At 35.2% G+C, this 11,695-nt stretch overlaps 1 non-coding gene across 1 annotated transcript; it reads left to right on the top strand.

Moving 5' to 3' along the window:
• Positions 1–9,541: 9,541 nt before the first annotated feature.
• On the top strand, positions 9,542–9,648 carry LOC121208098 (small nucleolar RNA R71). Its single transcript, XR_005903094.1, has one exon. It is a non-coding gene; the product is annotated as a small nucleolar RNA R71 (small nucleolar RNA).
• The last annotated feature ends 2,047 nt before the right edge of the window (positions 9,649–11,695 follow it).

Below are 11,695 nucleotides of genomic sequence, written 5' to 3'. Positions count from 1 at the left end.
GATGAAATATGAAAGATAGGTGTTAGGTTAACATATTTTGTATTGGATTTTTTGATGATTTTGAGTAATTAGGACTTAATTGCAAAAATAAAAATTTGAGGGACTAAATTATGAAATTGATGGAAAATATGGACTTGTATGCATATAGGGAGCATTTTTCCTAACTAGAGTGTAGCCAAATTTTGTGTATTTTGTGTTTTGTGTAATAGGGACTAAATTGTAAAAATTGTAAATGTTAGGGGTAAAATGGTAATTTTCCTATTTATGTGTTTTTGGACTAAATTGAATGAAAATATGTTTGAATGAGCTTAATTTGAATATTTTTAGATCAAGAACTAAAGAAATCAGATTTGGATCGGGGAAAAACAAAAGTTGTCGACTAGCCGCCCGATTTCGTTTTGCACCGTCCGAGGTAAATTTATAAGCAAATAGATGTGTTTATTAGTAAATTAATGTTATAATTATATGCTGTTATGGAATGTTAGAATTTTATTGTACTATGGCCGAATATGGATAAATGTGGCTACCACACTTTCAAGTTCAATTCGACCGAGATACAAAGCCCAAAAGCCCCGTATGAACCTTAGGAATAGTTAGGATACATATGTCATGACATAGGATTCCGATATATGTGTGTGAGTAAGACCATGGCATCGATATGTGGTTTCGATATGTGTTTATGAGTAAGACCCTGTCTGGGACAGTGGTATCGGTATCTGACTACATATAAGACCACGTCTGGGACGTTGGCAGTGGATGACTTGTGTGATTATCCAAGTGTCCTATCCAATTACGAATGGTTCATCGGGCAGAGGTACAATGAGAATGAATGTGTAAAACAAACTATAGATCAGGTAAGAATTTATTTGTCATTTATTTGAACAAAGGTAAGTAAACACCTTGGTTATTTGTTACAAATCTTGTAAGTACAAATTTAGAAAAAAAATGTGTATGATATGTGTATTTATTTTGTGATTGACTAGTAAGCATGTTGTAATAGTTCTAATGTGTATGTGATTAAGTGATGAGGTACATATTCGGTTATATGGTTAATGCATGCAAGTGGAAGTATAATAAATCACATGAGTTCTGTGTTTGTGCATGCGAACTAAGTATGAATTATATTCGTGTATGAAGATTAAAAGTCAATTTATATGAATTTTGGTGATATAAATATTCGGTCAAGGTGATAATATAAAAAATAAAAATAAAAGAGAAATATTTATTATATGTTTAAATACATGCTTAGTATGAATATATGTATTTATAAACGATTGGACCTACATGTGGTATGATAAAATAATTTGGTTCTGTTTAGTTATATTAATTAATTTTATTTGATTGTTTGTTTGCTTAAAACTTACTAAGCTGTGATAGCTTATTCTGTGTGTTGTGTTTACTTTGTTTTATAGATTTTGGAGTCAGGCTACAAGCTCGGGGATTGCCAGCCAAGCTCGTCACACTATCCATAGCTTTGGTACCTTTAAACTAAACTTGAATTATGGCATGTATAGGCTGGTTTTGAGGTTAAATACTTTGGAAATGAATGTATATATAAAAGCCATGCGATGATGGCTAAAATTTATTATATAAATTCGGTCATGCTAGGCATGGGTTATGTTTATCTTAGTTTGTGGCTATGTGTTATGTATATATATAAAGTTTGTGATAAGTACTATGTGTTGGAGTGTGGCTTGCTTATACCGCTTAGGTTTAGGCTTATATGTTTTATTAATTATAATTTTTGATGTGTTTGGCTTGAGTAATTCGGTGATGGAAATTTTGGGTGTGTATGTGGTTTTAAATAATATATTTCGGCTATGATAGATAATAAGTGTGATTTGTTTTTGATATAATAGTTAGATTATGAAGGAATTATTAAATATGTTAGTTAAAGTGCTGATATTTGTATATTAGCTTGATATGTTCGGTTATTAAAAGGGTAAGTGATGGATGTGGTTAAAGACTTATACTGGTGAGGTAAAATTGTTACATAATTAGGCTAGATGACTTTTTCAATGATTTTTTGGTATATTCGGTTATAGGATATGTTTGGATGAAATGGTCTAGTTAAATTGAGATTCGGTACATGTTTGTATAAATATTTATGCTCATAATAAAACGACTTTCTTGTGACTTGATAGTTGCCAGGATAATGTTTTGATTTATAATGTGACTTTGTAATATGCATATATACACTTTCAAGTAAATATATATTCATGTGTTAGGTTTATTTTTACTTGTGTTTCGGCAAAGGTAAACTTTATTAGTTAACTAGAGGGAGGGCCAACAAAATTTTGTACCAATCTCTCACGATATTTATATATTACTATAATATTTATGGATTACTTGAGTAGTTTAATTATTTGTAAGGAACTAATTTGTGGTTGCTCATCCATGGTGTGCGAATGATGCTTATATAACTATAGAACATTTTACGTATATAATGCTCAAGGTTATAAAAGTTTTAAAAAAAAGAAATGTTGCATGTTTCCTTGTTGGCATTATTTGATTAGTTTAATTCTTATTTCTTATGTAATATTAAATTGAAGCATGATAGTTGATTTAAAATTTTTATTAGTTAAATTATGATAGAAGTTGATCTGAGATTTATGTTAACCGGTAATGCCTCATAACCCTAATCCGGCGACGGGTATAGGATAGGTGTGTTATATTGCTTGTCCTCAAGCAAAATCCTCAACTTACAATCAAAATAAATTCTTCTCGGTTTATAATCCTTATCAATAATATCTCAAAATAATCTACAAGTATTCATACATTGAAAATTCAACTAAAAGTACATCAAAGTTTCAAACATTCCAAGTTGAGTATTTTATCACGAAAACATAGGTGTCTCCCCTTATCTAAGTGATTACCTTTGATCAAAATATCACAGAGTTTAACATCTTCACTAAAGATTCACTCAAACGACTCAAGGTGTTTAAGGACATCAATTAAAGCACTCATTAGTCAATATGAAAAGTTATTACCATAGGCTTGCTTGAAAATCAAATCTCCACCACTATATATTAAGCTGATACATCAATTAAAAAGGTCTTTAGAGGGTTGTAACGTGGCTTTGGATAGGGGGTGTGGTCGCAAGCTGAAGGAAAAGGTTAGAATTGAGATTGAATTGAAAAATTACCTCACTAGAAATATAACTAGTCATCAGTTGAATACAAGTGAGCTTCTTTTCAGAATATGGAATTAACACTCAAGCTTAGAAAGGACGAATTACTATTAATATGTGTTGAAGTATTTTTTTTAGGAACAAGTCAAATATATAGAAGAACAAAACATAGCTAAGCAATTAGTTCAAATCAAATCTCGACAAAAATAGGGATCAAATTAGGGGATTTCAATAATAATGGGTTATAGGTTAATATTGAGGGTAAATCAATTAATGGTTTGTTAGGCTCAAAGGGGTTCACTAAGGGTTAATTATGAAGGTGGGCTTTTGTAGATTGAGTGGGTTCAACCTAAGTGCCTTTATCATCTTGACATATCAAATCAAATGGTGTGGTCTTGACATGCATATTCAAGCAAGTTCTAGAATAACAAATCAATATTGATGCACTCATAATGAAAGTGAGCATGAAAGAAATAAAATATGCTTTAAAGGCTCAAGATCTCACCAAAATTATGGCTTTTTGATGTTTAAACTTGTGAATTTTAACTCACGATAATACTTAAACTTATGGAAACAACCTAAAAGTTTATAATCCTTCTAAAATCAACTTATCATGCTTGATTCCCTAATGTCTTAAAGTTTAAACAATCAATGCATAGATGCGTATGTTTTAATTCAAGACATATCAATAAAAATCATAAATTAATTAAAACTCATTATAATAGTGACATGAGTGATTCACATGAGAATAAGACAAAATTTAGGGATTTCTAATGATGATATGAAAGACCCGCCACACTTAAGATGTACATTGCCCTCAATGAACAAAGATAGATATATTGAAAAATATAGATAAATAATCATAAGATAGGGAGAGAAGTGAAACTTCTTGAATGATGAATGAACTCCTTGAATTGGAGTTATGGAGAATAATCGGCCAAGGCAATGATGAGAGTGGAGGAGGATACTACGATGGTGGTAGAGGTTTAGTAATCTATAAGTCTTACGCCAAAAGAGTTTTTAGTTCCTATTTGATGATGAGCTTTGGAGCTCTTTATGACTGTGATAAAATCAGGAACTCTTTAGGAAATATAATGGAGCATAATTACTCGTAATGAAATAGCTAAAAATAAAAATTGTAAAAACTCAAGATAAAATAGTATTAAAAGGAAATAAAAAGTAATTTCAAAATATAAAGATAAAAATAAAATAAATAATAGGTGTTTATAGAGAAATTAGGGCACACGGCCGTGGGGCATGCCCGTGTGCCTTCATTTCAGCCCATGCGTTTCGTGGTTTTCAAAATTGGGCTCATTGGTGTACACAGCCATGTTGAACGATCATGTCAATCTTCGTTCGCTTCTCGCATGCTCGTGTATGCAGACACACATCCATGTTATTTTGACAGGCTCGACCACGGTCGGTGGGCACGTTCGTGTCACTCATTTTTGTTAATTTGGTAGAATTGCCCATGGCCATGTCGCATGACCGTGGCAGCTTTATCGGATCCCGTGTTGGGAAACATTTTGCTTTGTTTTCACACGACCGTATCGCACGGCCGTGTTGCATCCCATGGTATGTCCATGGCCTACGGCACGCACGTGTGCCTGGCCGTGCGGTTCTGAAAATCCTATATTTAGTGACTCAGTTAGTGAATTAAATATTAAAGACTAAAATTTAAAGAAGTTAACACCGTTAGTGCTCGGGGTGCCTCTCGAGAAGCGTTTTTTTATAGTCTAAGCTTGACTCTACCTTATGGGTATATTTAGGTAACTTCGTTGAGCGGTAGCTCCTCTTTATCGTCTTTGAAATTCTCACCATTATACATGTTGAGACGATGTCTGTTTACCTTAAAAGTGCCTTGTGGTGGATGACTTACCTCTATTCTGCCATATGGAAACACAGTTTGAACTACAAAAGGACCTGACCATGGTGATTTAAGCTTTCCAGGAAACAATTTGAGCCTCGAGTTATATAACAGGACAAGATCTCCACTTCAAATTGCCTTCGTTGTTTCAAACGGGCGTTGTGGCGATGCTTCGTTGCTTCCTTATATAGGCATGAATTTTTAGATGCATTGGCTCACCACTCATCTAACTCGTTCAACTACATCAACCTGTTTTCACCCGTAAGTTTGGGGTCAAGGTTTAGAAATTTTATAGCCCAGAATGCCTTTTGTTCCCACTCAAACGGTAGGTGACAACTTTTCCCATAAACAACTCTGTAAGGTGATGTTCTTATGGGAGTCTTAAAAGTAGTTCTCTAAGCCCATAAAGCATCATCTACTTTTATCGCCCAATCCTTCCTGTTTAATTCTACTGTCTTTTCTAAGATACATTTAAGCTCTCGGTTCACTACTTCTACTTGGCCACTAGTTTGAGGGTGATAAGGGGTAGCTGTTCTGTGATGAACTTCGTATTTCTTGAGGGTTTTGTCAAATTGGGCGTTACAAAAATGAGTACCCCTATCACTGATAATTGCTCTAGGTGTACCAAATCGAGAGAAAAGTTTCTTAAGGAATCGTGCTACTACTCTAGCATCATTAGTAGGTAAAGCTTGGGCTTCAACCCATTTGGACATATAATCAACGGGTACTAAGATGTATTTATTCCCGAATGAACTAGGGATTGGACCTATGAAGTCGATACCCCAAACGTCAAATATTTCACACAAGAGCATATATGTCTGAGGCATTTCATCATGTTTGGATATATTACCTGTCCTTTGACATTTGTCACAAGAAGTAACATACCTGTTGGCGTCTTTGAATAGAGTGGGCAAATAAAAACCTAATTCGAGGACTTTATGTGCGGTGTTATTTCCACCGTAATATCCTCCAGTCGGTCCTGAGTGGCAATGTTCGAAGATTTTCAATGCTTCTATCCTTGTAACGCATCTCTTAATGATTTGATCTGCACATTTACGAAAACGAAAAGGGTTTTCCCAGAAATAGTTTTTCACATTAGTGAAGAATCGCTTCTTTTGCTGATATGTCAACCCTTTTGGGATAATGTTAGCGGCTAAAAATTTACAATATCTGCAACCCAAGGTACCTCAGAATCAGATATAGAAAAAAATTGTTCTTCATGGAATGAATCATTTATTTCAATGTCATCTGGTTCTTTGGTACTTGAGTTTTCAGGCATGGAGAGATGGTTAACTGCAAGATTTTTAGCTCCTTTCTTATCCTCAGTCTCCAAGTCAAATTCCTACAATAATAAGATCCATCGAATGAGTCGAGGTTTTGCATCAGTTTTAGTCAAAAGGTGGTGAAGTACGAAATGGTCAGTATAAACGACAACTTTAGACAATAGTAAATATGGCCTAAATTTATCGAATACAAAAACCACAGCTAGCAGCTCTTTCTCCGTGGTGGTGTAGTTTTCTTGTACGGCTGTCAAAGTCCTGCTAGCATAATAGATAGGTTGAAAATGTTTATCTCTTCTCTTCCCAACACTGTACCTACTGCAAAATCACTCGCATTGCACATTAGTTCAAAAGGTGAATTCCAATCAGGTGCAATTATAATTGGAGCTTTAGTCATTTTATCCTTTAAAGTATTAAATGCTTCTAAACACTTCTGATCGAAATTAAAAGGCACATCTTTTTTTAGTAATTTAGTCAAAGGCTTAGCTATTTTAGAAAAGTATTTAATAAATCTTCTATAAAACCCATGATGTCCTAAGAAGCTTCTAATAGCTTTAACCGAATTAGGGGGAGGTAGTTTTTCAATGGTTTCAATTTTATATTTATCAACCTCAATTCTTTTACTAGAAATTTTATGTCCTAACACAATACCTTCTTGAACCATAAAGTGAAATTTTTCCCAATTAAGCACAAGGTTTGTTTCCTCACATCTTATTAACACCCGTTATAAATATTTTAGGCAAAGATGGAAAGAGTTACTGAAAACTAAAAAATCATCCATAAATACCTCTATGATGTCTTCTACGAGTTCGTCAAAAATGGCCATCATGCAGTGCTGAAAAGTAGCAGAAGCATTACATAATCCAAAAGGCATTCTACGATAAGAAAACATACCATATGGACATGTAAATGTCATCTTTTCTTGATCTTCAAGAGCTATTGGGATTTGGAAATAGCCAGAGAGTCTGTCTAAAAAGCAGTAGTACATGTGTCCTGACAATCTTTCCAACATTTGGTCAATGAATGGAAGGGGAAAGTGGTCTTTTCTCGTGGCATCATTGAGCTTCCTATAATCAATGCACAATCTCCAACCTGTGACTGTCCTTGTTGGGATTAATTCATTCTTTTCATTGGCTACAACAGTCATGCCTCCTTTCTTAGGAACAACCTGCACTGGACTCACCCACGAACTGTCAGAAATAGGATAAATAATTCCAGCATCTAGGAGTTTAATTACCTTAGCTTTAACAACATTTTTCATGTTGGGGTTCAGCCGTCTTTGGGCTTGCACGCATGGTTTATATTCATCTTCCATTAAAATTTTGTGGGTGCAAAAAGAAGGGCTAATCCTTTTAATTTCAAAAATTTTCCAAGCTATGGCCCTTTTATGCTCTCTTAATACTTGGAGTAATTCCTCTTTCTCCTTGGGTTGCAAGTTGGATGCAATAATTACCGGTAATATGGAATTATTTCCAAGGAATGCATATTCCAAGTGAGTCGGCAATTGTTTAAGTTCCAGTTTTGGAGGTTCGTCAATAGAGGGTTTTTGCTTAAGTTCGTAAAATTAATTTCTTCATATTCTGCTAGTTTTGGAAGGTTTCATTGCAGTTTAGTTCGGTTCCTATTTTAGAATCATCATCCATCCTCTCTCCTTGGGTAAGACAGAGTTCAATCGTGTCCTTGTGTATGATTTCCTCAAAAGAATCTTGAGTATCATGATCAATAGAGTCGATAAAATAACATGAGCCATCCTGTTCTCTAGAAAATATCATGGCATCATAAATTTTAAAAATAATCTCTTCGTCACCTACTCTATGTACCAATTTACCATCACCCACATCAATTACAGCCCTAGCAGTGGCTAAAAATGACCGATCTAAGATTAAAGGCACCTCAACATCTTCATCCATGTCACGCACAACGAAATCAACAGGGAATATAAATTTATCTACTTTTACAAGTACATCCTCTATAATTCCCCTAGGATATTTAACAGATCTATCAGCAAATTGAATACTAATCCTAGTGGGTTTAGGTTCCCCTAGACCAAGTTGTTTAAACATTTTTTATGGCATCAAATTAATGCTGGCGCCTAAATCAACAAGTGCTTTATCAACATTCAAACTACCAATTAAGCAGGGAATAGTAAAACTTCCTGGATCTTTCAGTTTGGTTGGCAGTTTATTTTGGAGTATGGCTGAGCACTCCTCATTAAGTTCCACTGTAGATAAGTCTTCAAACTTCCTTTTGTTTGTTAGAAGCTCCTTTAAAAATTTTGCATATATAGGCATTTGCGATATAGCTTCAACAAAAGGTAAGTTAAAATGCAGTTGTTTAAAAAGTTCAAGAAATTTACCAAATTGTGCATCCATGTGGTCTTTCTTTAACTTTTTTGGGTATGGGATTGGTGGTTTATATTCTTTTGGCATTAGATTGTCATTATTTTCGGGTTCGACCTCCTTTCTGTCAGCTTCTTGTGGTGGCTTCTTTTCAGATTCAGCTAACACTTTCCCATTCCTTAGTGTAACTGCTTTCACGTGCTCTTTTGGGTTGGGTTCAGTGTTACTCAACAGGCTACCTTGTGGCCGTTCAGATATAAATTTAGCGAGTTGACCTATCTGAGTTTCGAGCCCTTGGATCGAAGCTTGTTGATTTTTAAGTGCTATCTCGGTATTCTAAAAATAAGTTTCTAACACTGAGATGAATTTTGTTAGCATCTCCTCAAGGTTCGGCTTTTTCTCTTGTTGGTAAGGTAGTTGTTGGAAGCCTGGAGGTGGTGGTGGTCGCTGATTCCCTTGGCCTCCTCATGTGAAATTTGGGTGGTTTCTCCAACCTGCATTATAAGTATTACTATAAGGATTATTTTGAGATCTAGGATTATTACCCATGTAATTTAACTGCTCGTTCCCCATGTTGTGGCCATAGGGTGGGTAATCTGAATTGCTTGATCCACCTTAACTTCCTTCATACTGCATTACTGGGTGAACCTGTGAAGAACCAAGAAAACTGCCAATTTTTCTATTCAAAAGTTCTGCCTAATTAGAGAGTATGGTGACAGAATCAACGTTAAAAACGCCAACTATTTTCGTTGGCTTTGTCCTAATGACATGCCACTGATAATTATTCAGTGACATCTCTTCTATAAATTCATAAGCATCTTCAGGTGTCTTATTATTAATGGTTCCACCAACGGCTGCATCGATCATCTGTCGAGTCGAAGGATTCAGGCCATTATGAAACATTTGAACCTATAGCCAAAGTGGTAATCCATGGTGAGGGCACCTTCTCAAAAGGTCATTGTATCTCTCTCATGCATCGTAGAGTGTTTCTAAATCCATCTACACAAAAGAAGAGATATCATTACGTAGTTTGGCTATTTTAATATTTTAGTAAAAACTTTTCGGTCATTTGTTCCCAAGTAGTGATTGACCCACTTGGTAATAAGTTCAACCATTGTTTAGCCTTATTCCTCAACGAAAAGGGAAACAACCAAAGGCGAATGGCGTCATCAGAAACACCATTGATTTTAAAAGTGTCGCAAAAATTTTAAGAAATTTGCCAAGTGAGCGTTGGGATCCTCGTCCTGCAAACCATCAAACTGAACAAACTGTTGGATCATTTGAATGGTGTTAGGTGTCTGTTCAAAATTATTGGCAGCAACAGTAGGCCTAACAATGCTCGATTCAGTTCCTGTTAAAGAAGGTTTAGCAAAATCATACATAGTACGTGGAGCAGGATTCTGATTAGCAGCAATCGTAGGAGGTAGTAAATTTTCTTGGTTTTCAGCTATCTCCTTGGTTGTGGTTGAAATATCGTCCTCTTGCTTTTTCTCTGTGTATCTTAAGTTTCGCCCTATTTCTCTTCGGTTTTTGCAAACTATGCGATCGATCTCACTATCAAACAATAATGGTCCCGACGGGTTTATTCTAGTCATACACTATAAAAGGCTGCCAGGAACGAAGAAAAGAAAAATTAGAAAAAAAATAAAAATTTAAATTGCAAATAAAGTAGAATGGCTAAAGTAATAAAAATTGAGTGTTCCTAATATCCTAGTTCCCCGACAACAGCGCCAAAAAATTGACACGTGATATTTGCGATAGGTTTTAAAAATTTATAATTAATCATTCTTGAAACTAACTAATATCACGATGAAGGCAAGTGCACCTATTGAACAGTATTATAGCTTTAGCAAGACCGGATTGTCAAACCCAAAGGAACCAAGAGTACTAGTAATTACTTCTTTTTATTATCTAGCCTAAAAAATTAAGGGATTTGTTTATCTAAATTAACTAAACTAAGAGTGCACAGAGAGAAATTGGGGAAAAGCTTTTTGGAAATTCGATTGATTAAGACAATACACAAGAAAAAATCCCCCTAGACTTCACTTGTTGTTTGACTCTGAATCAGACGATTTATTCATTTGACTTGATCCGTAGAAATCCCTAAGTTATATTATTATCTCTCTCGAGACTAATAACGTCTAACCCTAGGTTGATTAATTGAAATCTCTTTCTAATTAATAGCTAGTGTTACATTAACTCGATATATGGATCCCCTTATTAGGTTTCACCCTAATCTGGCAAAATCTTATCACCCTATCTCTAGGCATGCAATCAACTCCGCTTAATTATGACAAATTTACTCTTAGACAGGGTCTATTCCTCCTCTGAATAAGAGCATTAACTTGAATCAATATCCTGGAATATTAAAACAAGAATTAATATCACATAATTAAGAACAAGTCAAATATTTATCATACAATTCAGATAATAATAACAACATTCGTCTTAGGTTTCATTCCCTTTAGGTATTTAGAGCATTTAGTTCATAATTATAGAAGAAAAAATCTCAGAAGAATAATGAATACAAAACATAAAGAAAACCCAAAAGCCCTGAATGGAAATTGAAGGGAGATCTTCAGTCTTGAGGATGAATCCGGCTTTTGAGATGGACCAATCGGCTTCCCTTGAGTAATTTCTTGTCTCCTACTCTGCGTCCCCTTCCTAAGTGCCTCCTCAGGTGTTTAAATAGGCTTTAAAATGCCTAAGAGCCCTCAAAATTGGCCTTTTTCCGAATAAGGTTATACTTTGGCTCGGCAGGGACATGCCCGTGTGACACGTCCGTGTGCGATTGCTCCAGCCCGTGGTCAAGTCTGTTGAATAGGCACTGGTGTGTAGTCTACCTGTGTAAGTTGTGCTTCGATCCTGCCAAAGGGACACGGCCGTGGGTCACGCCTGTGTGAGGAAGCCCAGGCCCTGTTGATTTCCGATGTGGGTCCATTTTCTCTGTTTTCGGCCCGTTTCTCGCTCTTTTTACTCTCCTATGCTCACCTAAGTATAAAACATGAAATGAAAGAATTAGGAGCATCGAATTCACCAAATCTAAGAAGAAACCATCCATAAATGTGCTAAGCATGGG

This window comes from Gossypium hirsutum, chromosome A01 (assembly GCF_007990345.1).
Source record: "Gossypium hirsutum isolate 1008001.06 chromosome A01, Gossypium_hirsutum_v2.1, whole genome shotgun sequence".
Classification (NCBI taxonomy): domain Eukaryota; kingdom Viridiplantae; phylum Streptophyta; class Magnoliopsida; order Malvales; family Malvaceae; genus Gossypium; species Gossypium hirsutum.
Note: the sequence above shows the minus strand (reverse complement) of the source record. Positions and strands in the feature narration are given on the sequence as shown.